This window comes from Canis lupus, chromosome X (genome assembly GCF_048164855.1).
Source record: "Canis lupus baileyi chromosome X, mCanLup2.hap1, whole genome shotgun sequence".
In the NCBI taxonomy this organism is placed as follows: domain Eukaryota; kingdom Metazoa; phylum Chordata; class Mammalia; order Carnivora; family Canidae; genus Canis; species Canis lupus.
Window position 1 is genome coordinate 3,385,164 of NC_132876.1, and position 21,073 is coordinate 3,406,236.

Genomic DNA, 21,073 nt, shown 5'->3' on the forward strand with positions numbered 1-21,073 from the left:
GTGGGCAGCAGTGAAAACTGTTTAATTCGTTCAGCTTTATTTAGACTCTTTGGAATCTGTCCCCACATGCATAATTTATGGTTCCAACAGAGATTTGGTTGGGCAGTTTATACAAAGAATTGGGGTCTCCCACTGTGGTGTTCTCTCCATTCTTGAATTTCTCTCATCGCATTCCAGCTTCAGTGGTTATCCTGAATTTTGTCTTCTTGTTCTTCAAGCCACTAGGACTGTGAGCAATTGTGTTAGGCAGCTGAATGGCACTGGCTTGTGAGAGCCAACTGTGTACATCTCTTCCCAACTCTGTGTTGCTGGAATTGGCCGTGGTGGGAATATTTACACTATGGAAATTGAGAAATGCTATGAATCAGGCTTTTATTTATTTTATTTTCCTGAAGAGCCAGTTGTTTAACATTTAACAGCTGCAACACTTACAGTTTTTCTAAGTTTTAGTTACTGTTTTGGCATGGGACCTGCCCACAGGCAAAAATTCCTTAAAAATGGAAATTCACTTTCTTATAATTGTCAATCTTTCATTGTTAACTCTTTCAATTTATGCCTGCTTATGATCAGTTTCCAAAGCATTCAGATTGTTGTTTTATTTTTGTCCAGAATTTATTGTTATCTGCAGCAGGATAGGCTTGATAGAAACTGCTTTATCACTACCAGTAGTGGTCTAGTAAAGTTTTTCTGTGGTTTGCAGTGAACTGAGAACGTTTATGAAAATGCTATTAATTTTACCCAGAGCTAAAATTGTATGATTTAAAAGAATAGCTTTTATTATGAGAATATCTTCATCTAGCTTATTTGAGTTAAAATATCTTTTCTTTATTTTTTTAGACTTTATTTATTTATTCATGAGAGACACAGAGAGAGGGGCAGAGGGAGAAGCAGGCTCCATGCAGGGAGCCTGATGTGGGATTTGATCCCTGGACTCCAGGATCACACCCTGGCCGAAAGCAGGCTCCAAACCACTGAGCCACTCAGGGATCCCTAAAGATTTTATTTATTCATGAGAGACACACACAGAAAGGCAGAGACATAGACAGAGGGAGAAGCAGGCTCCCCATGGGGTATCTGATATGGGACTCCATCCCAGGACCCCAGGATCACAACCTGAGCCGAAGGCAGATGCTCAACCACTGAGCCACCCAGGCGTCCCAATATCTTTTCTTTAAAAAGGATATAACAGATGGCTTATTTGTTAGTATCTTTATTTCACAAAAATAAAGTTTGCCACCATAGTGCGTTGAATAGCATTTCTCCCCAAATTCATGTACACTCAGAACCTAAGGATGTAATCTCATTTGGATGTGTGATCTTTGCAGAATTAAAGATCTCAAGATAAAATCATTCTGGACTTAGGATCGGCCCAAATCTAATGACTGGTGTCTTTATAACAAAACAGATGGGGAAATTTGGTCATACAGAGACACAGAGGAAAAGACAATTTGAAGATTGAGGCAGAGATTAGAGTGATTCTTCTACAAGCCAAGGAATGCCAGGAGCTACCAGAAGCTGGAATAAGCAAGGGACAATTCTCCTCTAGAGCGTTTGGGGGAAGTGTGGCCCTGCCAGCCAGCACTTTGATATTAGACTTTAGGTGGCCTCCAAAACTGTGAGACAATAAATTGTTGTTGTTTTAAGCCATCAAATTTATTGTAAGTTGTTATGGCAGACCTAGGAAATAACACAGCAGCCTTATGTCAGTTCATACATTTCTTTTTGCCATTTTGCTAATCCATTAAATCCAACAGACATTTATGTAAACAAATATGCTTGCTTTATGTAAAACTTACCTGTTGCTTTGGTGGAGAAAAATACTATGGGACCAGCAGACTGAGTGCTGGTTTTGATTTTATCACTAATTCACTATAAGATTGTGTGAGCTATATCAATTTCTCTTTTCTGCAGGTCAATTCTCTTCTGCAGGTCAATTTCTCTTCTGCATAATGAAATGGTTATCTCTCTGGGTCCTTTTAGCTCAGTGACTCTGAGCCTATGGATCCCTAACTCTCTGTATAATCAGTATAGGGGTATATGCTTTAGAAGAAGTGTGTTAGTTGAAGTGAACACATGTTTCTCACTGGACAAGAGTAGAGTATTGGGAATTCGGGGTAGGGGATAAAAATAGCCCACTGTGGGATAAATTTTAAATGCTTACCATGTCTGAGTCACTGTAGGTACATTGAGACCAGTATTTTTATGCTAAACATTGTATGTAGGCTAGGAGTAGCTCTTAAAACATATGCTTATATTCGTATTGCCCTTAAAACATTCAAAATGGAATGTCATGTCGTGATTTGGGATCCCATTTGAGGACCCATCTTTGGAGAAATCTTGAAATTTGGTAGTATTTTTTTCACTATCAACAAATGAATTTCTTCATCACCTGGGATTTTTTTTTTCCTGTTTTAGAGCCTAGATTCTTAGGTATCAAAGAGTCTTTCAAGATCATCTACATCTCACCATTCGTTTTGCCATTGAAGATATACGTTGAGAGCCAGATTAAAGAAGTAACTTGTCAAGGTACAGTGGAGCAATTTTTAGAGGCAGGATTCAAACCTAAGTTCCTTTATTTTATTCTTAGCCTAGGTCTCTTTACCCTCTGCTACAATTCTTCTATTTTAAAGAATCTCCTTCTCTTCTCCGTCCCATTCCCCCATGTGCAAATGCACATGAGGCTCACACACTTACCTATACCTATATTCCCTTCTGAGGTTCTTGAAAGGAAAGCATTGTGGTTCTGCAGCCTGTCTGTTTTGCCTAGAGGGAAGCTCCAATTGACAGTTCTGAATTGGTTTCACACCTACTTGGTGGGGGGTGGAGGTGGCAGTTAGGTCGTTAGGGAATCGATGTGGCTGAACCCTTTCTTCTTAGTGGAGAGGGAATGACAACCTCTTTGATGTAATTTTTTTTTTTAGCTCATTACTGTTCGTAGAGATGGAATGTGAACAGACAGGATTGTGAAACCTTTATTTGGAGCCTGAGCTAAGAAGACACACCCATAGGGATATAAGGGAGACAGACCGCTTGTTTTCTGTCTTGGAGCAGCTAGCAAGCATTACACATCAGCATGGTAATCCATACTTCCTTTATCCTCCTATTCACTGCTCTTACCCTTTTGCTCTCTTTCTCTTTCCCTTGCTTCCTCTGCTCCTCCCCTTCCCTCTGAGCTTCTCTCTATTTCTCTGCTGGAAACCTTAAATAATAAAATACTACTTTAGTCTTTCCTAAAAGCACCACAGATCCAAAGCCTTGCAGCACTGTATTCCGGAGCCCTAGCACAGCCGCGTGCTCAGCACCAGGGAATGGTGAATCTAAAGCCAGCAAGGGGGAGGGGAGGAGGGAAGAGAGAAGAGATAGGGAGAGGCGGGAGAAAGAGAGAGAGAGGGAGAGGGGGAGGAGAGAGAGGGAGAGGGAGAGCGTGAGCGCGCGCAAGCTAGCGAGCAAAGCAGAGAGACGAGAGGGACCAGGAGAGAGACCCAGAGAAAGAGAAGAGGAAGCCGAGCTCTGTGAGGACTCAATCTCCAACTTGTTTCAATACATTCATCCTTCTCTTCTCTCCGCTTCGGGGAAGTGACTGTGGCGCTTGGTAAGGAGCATAGCTGGCCCTCCTTCCCCCTCCCCCAAGCCCAGGTCTCCTTTAGCGATAGCATCTCTCCCCCGTACTGAGAGTCTCCTTGGGTTGGCCGGGGAGGCGAGACACGCTCTGCAGCTGTGATGCTATCCTGGGTTCCCCTGTGGGGCTGGTGGGAGCCCAGAGTTGGCATCTGGGCAGGGAGGAACTGGGGTAAAACCTGATTTGGGGAGGGGGGTTGTGATGTGGTGTATGCGTGATTTGCTTCATTGTCAGTGAATTGTTTTGTTCCTTTTTGGAAACAGGTCAGCCTTGACCTTGCAAATTGCTTGGGGGGCCCGGCAGCTGCTGCAGAAAGCCACCCAGTGTCCCCTAGCCAGAGCAGACAGCACAGTCATGACCCCCCAGACAGCCCTAGGCACGGGGATGGGGTAATGGCTGGAGCTTCCTTCCTCCTTTAACTCTTTCTCTGCAGCTGTTTCTCATTGCTGGAATTGAGAAAGAGGGAGAACACCATGCAGCCCTTCCCCTCCTCTCCCTGTTACCTTTCCCAGATGCAACTGAGTAGAAAGTTGTAAATAACTGCTTCCTTTGAAAGCAGCTTGAGACCTCCCCCCTTCCTTTAAGGGGTTCATTGTGGGGTTGGGCCTGAGTTCCTTTACAAACTTGGGAGGCTTCTCTTGCTTCCCCGTGGGAAGCCCCATTGCCTGCGCACTCCCCATCCTAGGTAGTTGAACAGATAGGCTAGACCAGGGATTCAGATACCCTACCCCATCCCACTGGCAGGTTTGGTATTAAGTCCAGCTATGTCCTTGAGAAGGAAGAAACACCTGATGGTTTGTCTGGAATTGGCCTCGCAGTTTGCTGGTCCTCTAATTGTGGCCGAGGGTGGCATAGGCAGGAGGACTGGGGGAGGGGTGGCTTTTGGATTTAGAGCAGGGTGAGGAGCCAGCATTCCTGGTGCGAATTGTATGGTTTATCGAGGATCAGCTGGTTCTGGATGTCTGGAGGATTGGCTGAAGCTGTTGTAGTAAGCCCCTCTGAACTGGTAGGAGAAGGGATCTGGATGCTTGATGGAGCTTTCTGAGTTAGCAACACTGCCATGCTTATGGCAGTAATTATTACATCAATACTAATCGCTAACATTGTTGAGTGCCCAGTATGTTTTGGATCTCAGGCTGAGGGTTTAATGTGTATTCTTACACCAACACTATGAAGCAGATACTATTATTATCCTTGGTTTACTGATGAGGAAACTGAAGCACAGAGAGGTTAAGTAACTTGTCTAAGGTTACAGAGTAATTAAATGTCCCAGTTAGGAGTTAAAACACAAGCACCCTGGGCCTAGAATGCATAGTCTTGACGTTAAGCACTACTGCTTCCTTGGGGAAAATTTTGCACCTCTGTTGGTTAAGCAAGTGTAGGTGTAGTAGGAAGGGTACTGCTTGGCAAAAGAATTTTTTTTGGAAAGTAGTAGCCTAGCCTTTGTGTAAGGTAATAGGAACTTAGAGTGGGGGGGCCTAGAGGCTGGCCTAGTGGCTGGCCCAAGCTTCACCTGGGTTTCCTGGAGTTGCCGCCCAAAAGGCTTCCTTGGCCAGCCTTCTTTCCTTGGAAAGGCTACCTGGAAAGACTTCACTTTTTCAGTCGTCTATCTCATATCCACAAAGGCTGCCTTTTCTCAGGACCAGATCTTTCTCTTATTTTCTGAGGGCTTAGAGTCACCTTGTCCTGAAAATTTTAGAATATTAAAAACTTGGAACTGGAAGGTCATTAGGCTTTACTTCTCCACCCAGTTCTTCAATTTGTCCTAAGCATTCAATTCATTGACTGATTTCTATTTGATCTCCCTGCAGTGACAGGGAGCTCATTAGATGGCTCTTTTTATCTTTGACCAATTCTGGTTGCCAGAAAGTAATCCCCATTATAAGCCAAGGTCTGTCTTCCTGTAACTTGTATTCATTGGTTCTTTGGGACTAGCTGCAACAAATTTGCTTCTTCTTAATAATAGCTCTTCAGATAGTTGAAGACAGCAGTCATACTTCTGCCCTCAAAGCCTCAGATATGACAAGATCACAAGTAAAGGATCATCGCTTGCCTCATTTTGGAAGCTAGACTTTTATTAATATGGCGCAGTATCCCATTCTCTTGTTTGTCAGTCACAAACTGAGCATACTGAGCTTTCTTAAGCAGTCTTAATGGTGTATGTTGTCTTCCTTGGAAAAGCTTGCTTTTTGGTATCAGGTGGACTCGTGGGAACAAAGAAGCTCTCTTTTTTCCCCTAAAGACCAGAATCAGTTAGTGTTAGTCCTTCTGAAGCTCCAGAATGTCCATTATAGCAGCCAGAGAATAGGCATGTGGGAAGATTTGAGCAACAGGGATTAAGGGCAATTAGCATAAAGGAGACACTTGAAATAGTGGTGATTCAAGGTTCACACAGTATATGGAAGGTAGAAGAATATATTCTTGAGTCAGAAAGTATCTCAGAAACAGTGACATCACCGAGGGGATGGTGCAGAATGAGACTGGGTGGAGTAGGAGTGAACACCCAGTGTGTTAGAGTGGAGGACTGAGCTGGGAGTTAGGGAATTTGAGTTCTATTCCTAGCTCTGCTAATTTGCCAGTTTCCTTGGACACCTGAGTCCTTCTCCATGGACCTCAGTTTTACATCTAAAAATGATAAGGTGGATTGTATCACCAAGGGACTTTTCAGATCCATGATTCTCCATCTGAAGTAAATTATAAAATCTCAGGGTTCTTAGGGATTCCAAAATCATCTAGGGGAGTGCTTCTCAAACTTTAATATGCAAAAGAATCTCTTGGTGATCTTGTTAAAATGCTAATTCTGATTGATAGGGTCTGGGGGTATAATCTGAGATTTTTCCATTTTAACTAATTACCAGGTAATCCTGAATCTGCTGTTCCAGTGCTTTTCAAACTACCTTGTTCAAAGACCAGTTTTTAAAAATCTTTCAATCCATCATAGACTGTTAGTTCAATAAAATACATTATGAATTATTAGAAAATGAAAGAGAAGGCAAAATATAAGCCCACATTTTTATTACTAGATTCAATAGACATAAAAATAATTTTTAGGAACGCTTGGGTGGCTCAGTGGTTGAGTGGCTGTCTTTGGCTCAGGTCCTTATCCTGGGGTCCTGGGATCGAGTCCCACATTGGGTTCCCCATACGGAGCCTGCTTCTCTCTCTGCCTATGTCTCTGCCTCTCTTTGTGTGTCTCTTATGAATAAATAACTAAAATACTTAAATATTTTTTAAATTGCTATAATATTTTATAAGTGCTTATTCTCAATTTCTGCACCTAGGTCATTACTGCCTGGCAATAATAGTTTGCAGACAGGCATTGATCTGTAGACCACACTTTGAATGGCAATGCACTAGGCTGCCACTAATTTAAGAGGCCCACTTATAATTTCAAAGTCATTTTTGCTAAATGATTTTTCACCATCAGGTTAAATGTCTCCTTTGACAGAGAACTTAATATTCTTACAAAGTAGCATCACTTGTTGTGACTGTCATAAACATTTTTTTTTAGATTTTATAAATGCCCCTCTTAGATATATATTACAAGTAAATTGTCACTCCAATTTATTGTACTAACAGCCACTATCCTAGTGTGTGGTGTAGAGTAGATGTTTAATAAATGTTCATTAAGTGAATGAACAAGTTACTTGGTGTTGGTTATGCCTTTTGAAGCCATACATTCCTTAAAGAAAGGTAATTTTGGTTTCCTTCTAGTATTTGGGAGGCAGTATTTATTCTATTTTATAAATCTCTAATGATAGATATAAGGCCAGTTTACCTGGCATCCCTATTTTATTTTATTTTATTTTATTTAGATTTTATTTATTCATGAGAGAGACACACAGAGGCAGAGACACACAGGCAGAGAGAGAAGCAGGCTCCTCACAGGGAGCCTGATGCGGAACTCGATCCCGGGACTCCAGGATCACGCCCTGAGCCAATGTCAGGCGCTAAATGGCTGAGCCACCCAGGGATCTCCCCAATTTTATTTTAAATGAATTATAGCAAGCCAGGCAAAGATTTTATACACCCTAAGTCCCAAATCTTTACCTTTAAATTGGTTGTTCATCAATTTAGTGGTTCAACAGCTATTTATTCAGTGATGTGATTAAGCACCATGCAGATGATACAAGGGTGAGCAAAACAGATATGGCCTTTGCTTGCTTGGAACTTATAGTTTGATGGGGAAGAGGCCATAAATCAGATACTCACACAACTGTTATTTCAGTCAGTAATAAATGCTATGAAAGAAAAATATGAGGTTGGGGCTATAAAAGTATATAACAGAAAAAAAACTGATCTAGTGTGGGGTTTAAGAAAACCTTCCAAAAAAAAGAAAACCTTCCTTGAGGAACTGATCTTAAGGTTGAGTAGAGACATGGGGGCGGGTGGGATGAGGTTATGGTGGGGTGGAGCAGTTTTGTAGATTAAGAGAAGAGCATGCATGAGGGCCTTGAGATGCACAGTGAATTTAAGAAATCAACAAAAGCTGGTGTGGCTGAAGTGGGACATTTTAGGGATTTTGATGTTTATTCCAGAAACACAGGGACTGATTAAAGGCTTTTTAAGCAGGATGACTGATATCGCCTAAACTGAATCCATTCAGTATAAGGTTACTAAGTGCTATGAACCAAAGGCAATGTGGGAGATACAGGCTGATTTAGGAATAGCTTCTGCCCTCTGAGATGACAGAGTCAAGTAAGAGAGCGAAGAAATATATAAACAACTATAATTCTAGGAGAATGAAATCCACACACATAAAAGAAGGGCATGCAAGGAGATCAAAGACAGCTTCCCAGAAGTGCTGTTTGAAGTGGGCTTCAAAGATTAGGCAAACTTTGGAGACACAGTTTGCTGTTCTAGGAAGAGGCCAGAAAAGCAGAGGACATGGATTAGGAACAGTGAGGAGCTTAGTTATGTTAGAGTAAAATGTATGGTAAAAGTATGTAAGGAATATTCGGCTTGGCTGTAAAATAATGTTAAATGCTAGCTTGGAGAATTAGAACTTCTATATGCAGTAGAGAAGCAATTCCCTTATTTTATGGGTGATCCTGACTGATCCTGAGACGGGGAGTCACTTGATTTGACTGAGGTCACACAGGCCAGCTAAAGGTACTGGGTACAGTTGAAAGAAATGTGGAATTGGAGCTCTCAAAATAAGTCAGCTGGAGAGTGATTTGGGAGTCATTGATATAGACACAGTACTTGAAGTAGAAAGAATGGATCCAAAGATCTCTTCTTTGAGGAATGCTTATGCTTTAGGATATGAGAAAACAAAGATGAGCTTGTGTGAAGGCTACAGAGGAGAGGACAGGCGTGTGGAAGGAGCATTTGAGAATACAGCATGATGAAAGAGCCAGTAGAGGAGAGGTCTCATCTATTAGTTGGACAAATATTTCTTGAATACCTATCATTTACTAACATGGAGAATGTAATGGTGAGCAAAATAAACATGGTTTTTGCTGTTTGGGCTCACGAATTAGATACTGAGATAGACCTTATTCTACAAACTATTGAATTATGTGCTTGTACATTGTGATTAGTGTAGAGAGGAAAATATACTGCTCTAAGAAGGAAGGCTGGGTTACCATTATTAGACTTTTCAGCAAAACTGTGTACTGACAACACCCAGTTTCTAATAGTCCTCCCCGTTATGATGCTCACAGTGCTTACTAAAAGACTGGATGATCATATCCATTTTGCTGTTGTTTGGCAGATGATAGTGCTGTAAGGAAAGGTAAGATTCCCTCTAGTCTCATGTCCTCAAGAACACAGGCTTACTTGAAACCAGGTTATATGTCGTGCTGCTTAACTGAAATTCTCAATGAGTCAGCACTCTTTCCAGATGTTCACTCTTCCCATTCAACAAGTGAGAGAAAGACACACTTGATAAGACAAAAATATGAAGAGTTGGATATTAAAAAACTCTCTGAAGATGAGATTTCAGATAGCCTAGTCTAGATTCTAGTCTTAGTTTGGATGCTTAGTTTCTTGTGACAATCACTTGTTTGAGCCTGTTTCCATAACTGTAAAATGAAGAAAATTGGACTAAACCACACTGAAAGATTGTATAGTTTATGCTCTATTCTTTACTACATTCTGATGGTCCAGTGCTGGTAGTTCAGGCTCAGTCACTTATTTGAGCAACACTCAGGATTTTATATGGAATTCTGAAGGTTGCTAATTTTGTTGGAAGTATTCATAGGGCTTAGAAGAGATCACAGGAATGCCCTTTCCTGTTCTATTCCTGAGATGGCTGAAATCATCACTGTTCTGAAAGCTAAGAAAAGAACTGACTGTGTTTTAAAATCTGTAGTAACTGAGTACTGGGTGATATTTTCACCACTGCTGATTATAATATGAACTAAGGGCACTGTAAAGAAAATGGTACAGGATACTGTGGAACAGAGGCAAGGTGATTATCTCATATGCTGAAATGTAGTGGTCCAGACAGTCTCTTCCTATGTGAAACATAGATGTGGTAAAGGGAAATACTGGTTGGTAATAGAAAAACATTTTTTATACTTAAAACATGATTTTAAAGGTATTGATGTTTGTACACAATGTCTCCTCACTATACACAGAAAGAAGAATAAAAATCTCCAGGATGTATATTTTGAAGGGTATTCTTTTCTGTTTAAAAATGATTTCTTAAAAGGAATCAAGTATTACATAGATTTTTGGAAGGGAAGGGGAGGTGGATGGGGGTGGAATTATGTAAGTGATCATAGCATAAAATAACTTTTTAAAATAGTACAAGAGGAGCTCAGAAATAGCAGGGTCCTTACCAATCATATAAAGGCAGTCTTATCAACTGATACATATGGTCATTTATTTTCAGTATGAATAGCTCTGGGAAAGGTTGCTTAACACCACCTGATAACTGTGATTGTTAGCAAGTTCTTTATACTGATCTGACATCTGTCTTCTGAATCTAACCCATTGGTTGCTCCTTGGAGCAACAGGAATGCTGACTAATTTCCATTTCCTTGCCCTGTAATTAGCCATTCAAAAGTTTAAAGAGAGTTTGTTCTTTTCATCTTTTCTTCAGTCCATATATTCCCAATTCTTGAGCTCATATGACATATATTTTGAGTATCTTCTATAGGAGATACTTAAGTTTTTAATATCACTCTTAATATAAAATATCCAAAGCTGGACCCAGTGTCCTTGACATGGCTGATTAGCACCACCATTTAAAAAACTTTGTACATTTATTAATCTTCCTTGAGACTGTAATATCTACTTCTAATTCTTTCTACTTATAAAATGAAACAACCTCATAATGGAAAATTTTTAAAATGGAGAGAAAACACAAATCACCTCTAAATGCCTTGTCCAAAGACAACTTGCTCTGCTTCCTCCCAGGTGTGTTTCCATGTTTACATAATTGGGATCATACCTTACATGTATTATTTCGTATCTGGCTTCTCCATTGGTATTACACTGTAAGCATTTCATCATATCATTCACCAGCCTTCAGACAGTTTTTAATGGCTTCATAATTTTCATTTGTACAGTTGTACCTACATTATTCAACAGATCCTTTATCAGTCATTTAAATTACTTTTAATCATAAGTTATCATGAATAACCCTGCAATGTATACCTTTATGCACAAAACTTTGCTTCTTTGAACCTCACCTGTTTTAGGCCTTTAATTCAAATGTTACCTCCATAAGGTCTCCTATAACAATATCCATAAAAATGTAAGCCCTACACCTCCAACACTCACTCTTCTCTTTTCCTACTTTATCTTTTTCTCCCTGATCTGTATCATAACCTAATAGTTCAGATAGTTTACTAATTTATTGTCTGGATCTTTGTATTAAATTGCAAGCCCCTTAAGCACAGAGATTTTTCTTTATTTTGCATTCACTATTGTACCTTCCAGTACCTAGAGCAATTTATTGATACATTATAGATCCTTACTAGATATTTGTTGAATAAATGATTTTCTTAAGATGGGTTTTTATAAGAGGCATTATTGTACCAAAGAATTAAATTTTTAAAGGCTCTTGATATATGTGTGAAGTTGTCTCACTGTATAAGACAGACCATTGCTCATACACCTATACTAATACTGGGTGTTTGTTCTTTTAAAATCTGCAAATATAATAGAGGCAAAATGATATCTTACTGGTTTAATATGTTTTTTTATTAAACTGAGTATGAAGACTATCTTGTGTTTCTTGGTCACTTTTGTTCCCTCCCCATGAACATATATTCATGACATGTATACATTTTTCTATTGAGAACTTACATGTCATTCATTTGTATGGACAGTGTATAGATTTAATAGACATTAGACCTTTCTTTGGTATATGTGGAAAATATTTCCCAGGTTTGTGTTTTAAATGAAATTTTATGCACAAATTAACATTTATGTAATTACATATATCTTTCCATTCGTATTTTTTAAGGTTTTATTTATTCATTTATGAGAGACACAGAGAGAGGCAGAGACACAGGCAGAGAGAGAAGCAGGCTCCATGCAGGAAGCCGGATGCGGGACTTGATCCCGGGACTCCAGGGTCATGCCCTGGGCTGAAGGCAGGCGCTAAACCACTGAGCCACCCAGGGATCCCCTCATTTGTGTTTTTTTCTGAATTCATGTGTAAGTTTTTCCCCACCCAAGTTAGATAAGTGCTTAAATGGATTTTTTTCATTTTTATTGCTTACATTTAATTGTTTAATCCTTTTGGAATTTATTTTGGTGTGTGATACGACATAATTTTCTAAATTGTTTTCCCTTTCAATGTTTTCACAGTAACAAATACTGAATAATTAATCCTTTTCCACTGTTCTGTGATGCCACATTTAATATATATAAATTGTTATATATATAGTGGATTCTCTTTGGGATTTATTTAATTTCCATATTTTGTAGCCTGACTCTTTCTGTCCTAGTTACAAAGTTTAAATATTTTGTAGCTTTAAAATAATTTTTATTACCTCAGCTCTTCTACTTACCAGCTGGGTGGAATCTGACCCTCTATATATCTATCTCTATAGAGTGTATAATAGTAAGATTTATGTTATGCTTTTAATTTTGTGAAAGGGATCTTTCATTATTTCTGCTAATTTATTATGGCTGGTATACAGGAAATTTGCTATTTATAATTTTAATTTCTATTTCTTCATTTTGCTCAAATTTATTATTATAAATTTATCATTTATACATTTATTTTATGTTTCTTTTTTAAAGTTTTGAATACTCTGAAGTATTTAGAAACTCAGAGAAGCATCTAAAACAATGAGCAGATTACTACATATATTTGCCTGTATGTTGATCGGGACATTGGCTTGTAAGTTCTCTTTTTTAGTGGTGTCTTTACCTGATTTTGGTGTCAGGGTAATGTTACCCTCATGGAATAATTTGCAAGTTTTCTTTCCTTTCCTATATTTTGCAGTAGTTTAAGAATAGGTATTAAATCTTCTTTAAATAGTTGATAGAATCTGCCTGTGAAGCCATCTGGTCCTGGACTTTTGTTTGTTGGGAGTTTTTTGATTATCAACTTAATTTCTTTGCTGGTTAATGTTCTGTTCAATTTTTCTATTTCTTCCCTTTTAAGTTTTGGTAGTTTATGTTACTAGGAATTTAACCATTTCTTTTAGGTTGTCCAATTTGTTGGCATATAGTTTTTCATAATATTCTCTTATGACTGTTTATTTCTGTGGTGGTGTTTATTATTTCTTCTCTGTCATTTGTGATTTTGTTTGAGTCCTTTCACTTTTTTTCTTGATAATTCTGGCTAGAGGTTTATCAGTTTTGTTGATTTTCTTGAAAGAACCAACTTCTTGTTTCTTGATCTCTTCTATTTTTTTATTTTATTTTTCAGTATCCATTCATTTATTTCTGCTCCAATCTTTATCATTTCCTTCCTGCTGCTGGCTTTGGATTTTGTTCTTTTTCTTACTCATTTAGGTATAAGGTTAGGTTGTTTGAGATTTTTCTGGCTTCTTGAGGTAGGTCTGTATTGCTATAAACTTCCCTCTTAGAACTGCTTTTGTTGCATCTCAGAAGTTTTGGACCACTGTGTTTTCATTTACATTTGTTTCCATGTATTTTTATTTCTTCTTTGATTTCCTGGTTGACTCATTCATTGTTTAGTAGCATGTCATTTAACCTCCATGTATCTGTGGTCTTTCCAGATTTTTTTCTTGTGGTTGACTTCTAGTTACATAGCATTGTGGTCAGAAAAGATTCATGGTATGAATTCGAACTTCTTGAATTTGTTGTGGTTTGTTTTGTGGGCTAGTATGCGATCTATTCTGGAGCATGTTCCACGTGTACTTGAAAAGGATGTGTATTCTGCTGTTTTACGATAGAATGTTCTGAATATATCTATTAAATCCATCTGTTCCAGTATGTCATTCAAAGCCCTTGTTTCCTTGTTGATATTCTGTTTAGATTATCTGTCCATTGATGTAAGTGGGGTGGTCAAGTCTGCTACTGTTTTTTTTAAAGATTTTATTTATTTATTCATGAGAGAGAGAGAGAGAGAGAGAGAGAGGCAGAGAGACACAGGCAGAGGGAGAAGCAGGATCCATGCAGGGACCCTGATGTGGGACTCGATCCTGGGACTCCAGGATCACGCCCTGGGCCAAAGGCAGGCACCAAACCGCTGAGCCACCCAGGGATCCCCCTGCTACTGTTATTGTATTATTATTGATTAGTGCCTTTATGTTTGTTATTAACTGTTTTATGTATTTGGGTGCTCCTGTGTTGGGCTCAAAAATATTTAAAATTGTTATATATTCTCGTTGGATTGTCCCCTTTATTATTATTTTTTTAAAGATTGTATTTATTTATTCATGAGAGGCAGAGACACAGGCAGAGAGACAAGCAGGCTCCATGCAGGAAGCCTGATGTGGGACTCAATCTCGGGACTCCAGGATCACTCCCTGGGCCAAAGGCAGGCGCTAAACCACTGAGCCACCCAGGGATCCCCATCCCCTTTATTATTATATAGTGTCCTTCTTTGTCTCTTTTTACAGTCTGTTTTATTTTTTATTTTTTAAGAGATTTTATTTATTTATTTATTTATTTATTTATTTATTTATTTGAGAGAGAGAAATAGTGAGAGAGCATGAACAGAGGGGAGAGAGAGAAGCAGACTCCCTAATGAGCAGGGAACCTGATATGGCACTCCATCCCAGCACCCCGGGATCATGACCTGAGCCGAAAGTAGACATTCAACTGACTGAGCCACTCAGGTGTCCTACAGTATGTTTTAAAGTCTTTTTTTTCTGATATAAGTATTGCTACTTCAGCTTTCTTTTGACATTCATTTGCATGCAAAATATTTCACCATCTTCTCACTTTCAATCTGCAGGTGTCTTTAAGTCTAAAATGGGCCTCTTTGTAGGCAGCAGATAGATGGTCTTATTTTTTATCCATTCTGTTACCCTATGTCTTTTGATGGGAGCATATAGTCCATTTACATTCAAAGTAATTGTTGATAGCAGTGTACTGTCGTTTTGTTATTTGTTTTGGGTTGTTTCGGGAGATTTTCTGTGATTCTTTCATGTTTTGCTGATTTTTAAATGATATATTCTTTCTCCTTATTCTTTGCATATTTATTAGTGGTTTTTGATATATTGTTGCCATTAGGTTTGTAAATAACCTCCTGTGTATGTAGCAGTTTACATTATACTGATGGTCATTGAAGTTTGAACTCATTGTTTTCTCCTCCCCACATGTTAGGTATATATCCTTTTTTGTGAGTTCCTTGACTGATTTTTAAAGTAGAGCTCATTTTGCTGATTTTTACTACTCATTTTCTGACACCATACTGTCGCTTTTGGTCTCTCCTTTCCACTTAAAAAGTATCCTTTAATATTTCTTGCAGAGCTGGTTTAGTGGTCATGAAGTCCTTTAGTTTTTGTTTGTCTGGGAAATTCTCTTATCTCTCCTTCTATTTGGAACCATAGCCTTGCTGGATAGAGTATTCTTGGCTGCAGATTTTTCCCATTTAGCACTTTGAGTATACCACGCTACTCCCTTCTGGCTTGCAAAGATTATTTTGAAAAATCTCTTGCTCGTCTTGTAAGTAATGACTTCTTTTGTCTTGCTGCTTTTAAACTTTTTTCTTTATCACAATATTTGCAAATTTAATTACAATATGTCTTGGTGTGGATCTGCTTTTGTTGATTCCGTTGGGAGTTCTCTGTGCCTCCTGGAATAGGATGTCTGTTTCCTTCCCCAGATTAGTGAAGTTTTCAACTATTCTTTCTTCAAATAAATTTTCTATCCCTTTTCCTCTTTTTCTGGGACTCCTATAATATGAATATTACTCTGTTTGATGGAGACACTGAGTTCCCTAAGTCCATTCTTGTTTTGCATAATTCTTTTCTCTCTCTTTTGTTCAGTTTATTTTCCATTACTCTGTTTTCTAGGTCACTAATTCATTCCTTTGCTTCTTTTTTTTTAAAGATTTTATTTATTCATTTGAGACAGAGAAGGAGAAAGAGAGAGAGAGAGAGAGAGAGAATGAGAATATGAGAATACATGCATGAGAAGAGGCTGAGGCAGAGGGATAGGGAGAAGCAGATTCCCTACCGAGCAGGGAGCCCCACACAGGGAGCCCCACACAGGGCTTGACCCCAGTACCTAGAGGTAGATGCTTAACCATCTGTGCCACCCGGGTGCCCCCATTCCTCTGCTTCTTGCATTCTACTGTTCATTCTATCAAGTGTATTTCTCATTTCATTTTTTTGTGACCTTTATCTCTGCTACGTTATTCCTCATCTCTGTATTAAGCATCTCCCTCATGTCTTCCACTCTCTTCTCAAGTCCAGTGATTATCGTTATGATCTTTGCTTTAAATTATCTATCAGTTATGTTACTTCTATCTTCTTCTCTGGCGGTGGCCTTGTCTTGTTATTTCATTTGGGATAAATTTCTCTGTCTCCTCATTTGCCCCTCTGTGTCTATTTTTCTGTGTTAAGAAAGTCAGCTGTGCCTTCTGCTCTTGAAGGTAGTGATTTTATCAAGAAGAGATCCTGGAGTGCCTTGCAGTGCACTGTCCCCTGTTCACTAGAACCTGGCACTTCAGGAGAGTCTCCTATGTGTGTTGTTTATACCTTGCTATTCTGTCTATGTAGCTTTGCCTTTCAGTCCAGACTACTGCACTGACTCTCTGCCTGTTGTGAGCTGTTCTTGCTCTCTGTGGTGTTAGTGGGACACAGGCAGGCCAATTCTGAGGGGGTGTGCCCATTAGAGAACTTGGGAGCAGGGCAGCAGCATTAGCAAAATTTGTGCTGGGCCACTAGTCCTATGCTGGATCACCTGAAGCTATGTAGCAGCTGGGGGCCACATGCAAGGTTGGCCAGGGGTGTGAGGCTGGGTGTGACATGCTACAGTGGCTGAGGCCATGCAGGGTGGCACATGAAGTAGGCTGTGGGTGAGCAACTAAGTGCTGTGTGCAAAGGAGGGTTGGGCATATGCTCCATGGTGTGTGATGGCAGCTGAGGGCTTAAGGCTGGGTACAGCATCTCAGTGTCTGGGGATGTGTGGCCAGGCACATCACAGTGGATGTGTGCAGTGCCTGATGGCAGCTGGGTACCCAATGGTTGGGCAGGGTCCCTACATGGCTTTAACAAAATTTGCCATGAGCTCAGGGCTGAGTCCAGCAGGCTTGGAGTAGGTAAGTCCTTAGGATAGCTCATGGGTTTGGCACACTGCTAGCAGATTAAGTAGCAAGTGTCTATGCAGCCCTACATCTCACAGGTGTCTCTGTACTTATGCTGGGGGTTGGGGGAGAAAAATGGTGTCTGCCAAGTACTTTGTTTTCAGAGAACTCCCCTAACAAGCTCCAAAATCAGTATAGACAGATCTATCTCCTGTTTGCCCCAGGCATTGTGTAAACTGCCATTTTTATTTTGGTTCATCTCTACAAGCTGCTGTCTCTTTAAGGGCCAGCACTCAGCTATCGCTTGCCCTCTGAGGTCACCCAGTGCTGTCAACTGGCTTTTAAAGATCCAAGCTTCAAGTCCCAGTGGTTATACAAACTTATGGAATTCAGCCCCTCTGATTTTTTTTTTAAAGATTTTATCAATTTACTCATGAGACACACACACACACACACACACAGAGGCAGAGACACGAGCAGGCTCCATGCAGGGAGCCCGACATAGGACTCCATCCGGGTCTCCAGGATCACACCCTGGGCCCAAGGCAGCGCTAAACCGCTGAGCCACCCGGGCTGCCCAGCCCCTCTGATTTTTAAAGCTATGTGGATTAGTCTTTAGTCTTCCCTGTGTGAGCTCCCTGGTTCAAGGGCCCATTTTTCTGCCCTCTGCATGCCCAGCTCCCTCCCTTCTGTGGGCAGCCTCCTTTGCCTTTCACCTTTTGCCTTTCTGACTGTCCCAATGTTTCAGATGCAGCTTCTTCTCTATATTTGGTTGTAGAGTTTTTCTGCCAGGCTTGGAAACATTGTCCAGTTTATTGACTTGGAAGTGGATGATATCTGGTTGTAAACATGGGACATGGTGAACTTAGGGTCCTCCTACTCTGCTATCTTCACAAGCTCCCAATAGAAAAAAAACCAAAAAAAAAAAAAAAAAGCTCCCAATAGTGTCGTGTTTTTAATTTCAAATTTCAATTGTTTATTGCTGGTATACAGGAAAATAATTGACTTTTGTATATATTAACCTTCTATCTTGCCTTGTCTGTCTTTATTTTAGCCCTTCTAGTGAGTATATAGTGGTAGCTCATTGTAGTTTAATTTGCATATATATCTCTGTGACTATTGATGTTGAACATCTTTTCGTGTGCTTACTGGTCATCTATACGTCTTCTTTGGAGAAATGTCCATTCAAATGGTTTGCCTATTTTAAAATTGAGATATTTGTATTATATTTCTTTTATTAAGTCGTAAAATAAATGTATATTACAATCCTTTAAGAGACAGGTATTTTGAAAAATATTTTCTCTCATTCTGTGATTTGTGTTTTCATTTTCTATGTGGAGTTTGTATTATGACTTTATCTTTTGTATTCTGAGAAATCTTTGCCTTAACTAAGTTCAAAATGGTTTTCTCATTTGTTTTCTAAAATTTTATAGTTTCGGTTCTTTGATTTACATCTTTACATCTTAAAATAAGTTATTATGGATCTTTCAGCTTTGTTCTTCACACAAAAATATTTTGCCTATTCTAGGTCCTTTGCATTTCCATGTCAATTTTATAACCAACTGATCAGTTTCTTCTCCCAAAAAATCCAGCTGAAAGTTTTAATGGGACTGAAATCAATTCATACATTAATTTGGGGATAAATTACATCTTAATAATCTCGAGTCTCCTGAAATATGAACACGGTATAGTTTTGCATTATTTATTTCTTTAAATTCTCTCAATGTTTTTATAGTTTTCAGTGTACAAGTCTTGAATATATTTTGTTAAATTTATTCTTAGTATTACATTTTTGATGCTTTTATGGCATTTAAAAATTTCAACTTTTGAATGTTTATTTTTATATACAGAAATATAATTAATTTTTATATAGTGACTGCATTCTGTGACCTTACATAACTCACTAGTTCTAGTGACTTTTTTTCTTAGATTGTATTTTCTATGTAGATGATTATATTGTCTAAAAATACATTTTTAGGGGATCCCTGGGTGGCGCAGCGGTTTGGCGCCTGCCTTTGGCCCAGGGCACGATCCTGGAGACTCGGGATCAAGTCCCACGTCGGGTTCCCGGTGCATGGAGCCTGCTTCTCCCTCTGCCTGTGTCTCTGCCTCTCTCTCTCTCTCTCTCTCTCTGACTATCATAAATAAATAAAAAAATAAAAAATACATTTTTATTTCCTCTTTTCTAAATTGTATACTTGTTTTGTTTTGTTTTTGCTGTATTTGAACTGAATAGAGCCTGTAATACAATGTTGAATTGAAGTGGTTAGAGCAGATCTCCTTGCCTTGCTCTTGATCTTACTGGGGAAAGTATTCCATCTTTATCCATTCAGAGCATTAGACTTGTCTTACATGTCATTTTTAAGTTTGAGGGAGTTCTCTTCTATCTGAAGTTTGCTGAGGAATTTTATCATGAATATATGTTGGATTTTTTTTTCAAATGATTTTTCTGTATCTATTGAAATAATCTTTTAAAAAAATCTGTTGATGTGCAGAATTACAGTGATTATTTTTCCAGTGTTGAGCTACCTTTGCAGTCTCAAGATAAAACTCTACTTGGTTATGATGTATTATTGTCCTTTTACATATTTCTGGATTCCAGTTGCTAATATTTTGTTAAAAGATTTTTATTTGTATGCTCATTAGGATTATTGGCCTTTAATTTTCTTTTCTTACATTTATTTGGATATGGTAGTTATTCTTGTCTCATAAAGTGAGTTGGGCGGTGTTTCTTCCTCTTTTATTTTTCTAGAAGAGTTTGTGTAAAATTGGTGCTATTTCTTCCTTAAGCATTTGGTAGAAATCATTACTGAAGCCATCTGGGCTTTTCAGAGTTTTTTTTTGTTTGTTTGGAATTTTCTTTATGATCAAAGTTTTAAACTATGAATTTAATTGATTTAATACCGAAAGGTCTATTCATATTATATATTCTTAAGAATTGGTGATTTATGTCTTTAAAGAAATTTGTTCATCTCATCTACATTATCTCTATAAACTTATTCATGTTTCTTTGTAATCCTTTTAATGTTTGTAATGTCTATAGTGACATACTTGTCTTCATAACTGATAATGGTAATTTTTATCTTGTCTTTTTCTCTATACCAGTTTGTATAAAAGTTTACTAATTCTATTGATCTTTTCGAAATACCAACTTTTTGCTTCACTTATTTTAAAAATTGTTTTCCTATTTTCTCTTTTATTGAATTCTTGTTTCCTTTCTTTTCTTCTGCTTTCCTTGAATTTAATTTGCTCTTCATTTTCAAGTTTCTTTTTTTTCTTTAATTTATTTTTTATTGGTGTTCAATTTACTAACATACAGAATAACCCCCAGTGCCCGTCACCCATTCACTCCCACCCCCCACCCTCCTCCCCTTCTACCACCCCTAGTTCGTTTCCCAGAGTTAGCAGTCTTTACGTTCTGTCTCCCTTTCTGATATTTCCCACACATTTCTTCTCCCTTCCCTTATATTCCCTTTCACTATTATTTATATTCCCCAAATGAATGAGAACATATAATGTTTGTCCTTCTCCGACTGACTTACTTCACTCAGCATAATACCCTCCAGTTCCATCCACGTTGAAGCAAATGGTGGGTATTTATCATTTCTAATAGCTGAGTAATATTCCATTGTATACATAAACCACATCTTCTTTATCCATTCATCTTTCGTTGGACACCGAGGCTCCTTCCACAGTTTGGCTATCGTGGCCATTGCTGCTATAAACATCGGGGTGCAGGTGTCCCGGAGTTTCACTGCATCTGTATCTTTGGGGTAAATCCCCAACAAGTTTCTTTTTTCTTTAATCCCCTTTATCTA

At 38.7% G+C, this 21,073-nt stretch overlaps 1 protein-coding gene across 2 annotated transcripts in view; it reads left to right on the plus strand.

The window, feature by feature from the left end:
• Positions 1-2,932: 2,932 nt before the first annotated feature.
• Positions 2,933-21,073, plus strand: part of GABRA3 (gamma-aminobutyric acid type A receptor subunit alpha3) — a 314,861-nt gene continuing 296,720 nt past the window's right edge. Inside the window, exon 1 of one of the 2 annotated variants that reach the window (XM_072818120.1) lies at positions 2,933-3,076. The gene's annotated coding sequence lies outside the window, so the exon portion shown is untranslated. Of the gene's footprint in view, positions 3,077-3,384; positions 3,593-21,073 lie in introns of those variants that run through there. The other variant, XM_072818119.1, reaches the window with a different exon arrangement.